Genomic DNA, 3,679 nt, shown 5'->3' on the forward strand with positions numbered 1-3,679 from the left:
TGTTTATAGTTCTGAGTTAAACTTGTTAGCAGAACACCGGATATGTTTCTAGTTCTGAGTTAAGCGATGTTAGCCAGGGAAGAATACGGTGCCAGATATTGGATTGGGTTTCAAATGATGATTTGGTTGTTGCTGAAGGAGAGTTCCACTTTAGTGAACCCACGTATAAGATTGGTCGAATTCCACTGAGTCCTAATGCGGCTGCTGTTGTAGTGAAGTCTGTATCAGTTGTAACAGCATCTATATGGAGACCTACTCCAAATTGTGTATCGCTTCCTCAGGCCGTTGGAGTGAAAATTGCATGGCCATCTGAGAAGCTCATATTGGATGATGGTATTGACTTAGGAAACAATGCTAACACCTACGGGTGAGAGGTAAATTAAAAACTGTATTTCTGTTCATTAATATGCACAATGAAATTAACTAATGCGAAATTGTGTTGTATGTTTGCATGCTTCAGCCTGAGAGTGACTCTGTAGGAAAAGTTCTAATATTTGATTACTGGAAAGCAGAAGATGAATTGATTGCTGAGGGTGTATTGTTGTCGACTGATCCTGCTAAACTCGTCAACCAAATTCCTCTTGGACCGAATGCTGCAGTTGTTAAAGTTGAAAGGGTTGTTAAGTCTGATGCATTTATCTGGAGACCTACGACAGAAGTGACAAAGATGGGTGATGCAGTAGATGGGACAATTTCATGGCCTATAGATAAGCTACAACTACCTGATCCACATTCACCTACTGAATCAACCAAGAAATCAAATCAGGTTAGTTTCTGAAACATGTAGGTTCTTAGTGAACAAAGTGAGATTTATAAGAATGGGAATTGATATTGTAATGAATGTGTTTCTCGTTTTTCGTTTTTAGAGTGGTAGTAACAGAAGTGGTAGTAGCAGCAAAGGTGGTAAACAGAAATGCGCTCTTTTGGGCTGTGCTAACTCTGGACAGAGAGTTGCTTTAGGTCGTGTGTTCTCAACTGATCAAGCAGAGAATGTGCATTTCGTCCCTTTAGGTCCAAATGCTTCTAAGGTCTGGGTAGAGGTTTCGGAGTTCGATGGGGCACGCATGTGGAGGCCAAACTCTGAAATTGAATTCATAGGTGATGCAGTATGAAGTACCGTGGCTTCGCCAAATGATAAGCTTGTTTTTATCTGAGACAATTTCTGTTGCTTTTGATCTTTTGATGTTACTACTATGAACAACTTATGTAAGAATGTGTTTATGTTGAACATTTGAAGTTTATGTGCAATAATATAATATGTTTCAAATTACAGAAATCAATGTGTATAAATATAATAATATATAAAATTAAAAAATAAATAAATAGAATATATATAGCTGATAAATCACACTTATTTAACTGCTATAGTAGTTTTAACAATAACATATCGAAAACGCTGTTAATACTTTAAACTAATAGTATTAATGAGACGCTATTAAATAATATTTAATTGCAGCTAATAAAGCGCTATCGTTAATGAAGATTCGATAGCAGTCCTAAAAAGCGCTATCTAAAGTGTCTGACCTACTATGACGGGCGATGATACAACGCTTCTAAAACCGCTATCGAATCATTATATAGCGTTTTTCGTCCGCTTATAAAACCCATTTTTCTTGTAGTGTCTTCATGGTCTCCAAGCTTGACCTCCGGTTCTCCTACCGTCAAGCTTGAAGGGGAGTGTTGAGATGAAAGCAAAAGAAGAAATAACTAAAGAGGTCGAATCTACCTACAACAATAAAGTGGGCACTTTGAGAAATCTACACTGAATACTTTGATGCTATAGAGAAATGAACAGTTGCTAAAGAAAAAGGCAGATCACCTACAGCACCAAAGTGAGGGATTTGATGAACCTGCATTACGCACTTTGGTGTTGTAGGGATTCGCGGACACTATTCACTAAAGTCCAAAATTCAAAATATAACTATTAGAGTCTTATCTCTTTTTTATCTTTTTATACCTTTTGTATTTATGGTTCTGGCTATAAATAATTTTCTTTGTACACATAAATAAATTAATAGAGTTTATCTTCTCTTTCATCTAAATTTCTCTTAAGCTCTCTAATCTCTCCAATATCTTATCCCACTAATCTTCCTAATCTCTCAGTCCATTCTTTTACTTCTTTAAATCTTATAAAAGCTAAGGTGTCTAAGTTCTTAAGACCATCCAAGATCTATCACAAACGATCATCAGTGGCCTTGTTGATTTTTAAGGACAAGACTTGCTCATTTAATTAGAGATGACCAAATATGTTGTTCCGGTCGCAGAGGAATTAGAATTGCAATTGTATAGAAATTAATAGTAAAGTAGCAAGACTTACATTTTTTATGTATCAAATATCATGAAAACTTGGTTAACAATGCATAAACTAGGGTGACAATTACAAGTCACGTGGTTGGTGCTTTCCATGTGCCTAGCCCCAAAGAACCTTGTTGGATTTGAACCAAAGTAGGATCATCATCATACCTGTCAGGAAGTGAGGATTCAGATCCTACATCATGATGGTGTACTTGTATGTATTTATCCGTTCCCAAAGCAGTTACTAGAGTTCTTATCTTTAGTGGGATACACTATAACTTTATTCTCACGGTCGGCCAAGAAACTCATCCCATTCAAAAGCGAATGGGTTTGTTTCACTGTTAGGAGTTTACTCCATGACATGTCTCCCGTACTTTTAATCTCAGTTGCCATCCATACATCTATATGGAGTACCTTGTCACCAGAAGCTAACAAACAAAGCTTTTGCTCTTCTCTAGTCACTGATAAAGACAAAATATTATAAGAACGAGGATCACCCGGAAGAGACACAAGTCCAAACCTCTCTGTTTAAAAATCAAAACATAGTAAGGTATACCTCGTCTTTTGACTAAAATCAAAAGAAAGCCAGTAAGTATTTCCATCCACATACGTGCCACCTCGCCAGACACATGGAATGTACACGTCTCTAGTCTCACCAACAACCCTCCATGAATTAGATGTAAAGTCATATATTTCATACTTGACAAGGCATGGGTAGCAGTAAGGTCCATGATGATGGACCCTCAAGATTTTGTACTCGTTGTTACATGAGGATTTACCGAGAGCGTAGGTATCGGAATGATAGTGGGAATTTTAACGGTTTGATAATCCTACTGGCTTCCCCTGAACATGGCTTCCAAACTAGTCTTACGTCCATGGTGGTGCATAACAATAGACTGTCACAGTGAAAGACGTGGCGTACGTTGACATCTTCCGAAGAGCTTGAAAGAGGATCACTGAGGCTGAACTGACTTATTACCTTTTCAACGTTGTCCTCATGAATGCCGTGGAGATCAAGCCTTACTAAATAGGCTTATCAAGTCTCTAATTTTTTTTATAAGAGAGTTCCATTCTTTTGAGGTAGATGGGAACCCTGCCAGTGAAGCCTCCGGAACCCTAGTGAGTATCTCCACAAGCAACTCCTCGGGAAGATATAATGTCCTATTCTTTTCTGTTTCTGTCATCACTCATCACTGATCTTGGAGATCAAACCTTGTAACCTAGTTATGTGGGATTATTCGCCCTAGATTACGCTGGAATTTTGGCTTGTGGGGCTGCGATGCTATAAGTAGCGTACGCTACGCTTTACGTAATTGGTCTCTGTTAGGAAACATATTTTGCTACATGACTTCTTGTTACGACAAATATGTAATTGGTATTTGAT

At 37.8% G+C, this 3,679-nt stretch overlaps 1 pseudogene; it reads right to left on the reverse strand.

The window, feature by feature from the left end:
* Positions 1 to 2,384: 2,384 nt before the first annotated feature.
* Positions 2,385 to 3,479, reverse strand: LOC106345049 (annotated as a pseudogene).
* Between the last annotated feature and the right edge of the window lie 200 nt (positions 3,480 to 3,679).

The sequence above is a fragment of the Brassica oleracea genome, chromosome C5 (genome assembly GCF_000695525.1).
Source record: "Brassica oleracea var. oleracea cultivar TO1000 chromosome C5, BOL, whole genome shotgun sequence".
In the NCBI taxonomy this organism is placed as follows: domain Eukaryota; kingdom Viridiplantae; phylum Streptophyta; class Magnoliopsida; order Brassicales; family Brassicaceae; genus Brassica; species Brassica oleracea.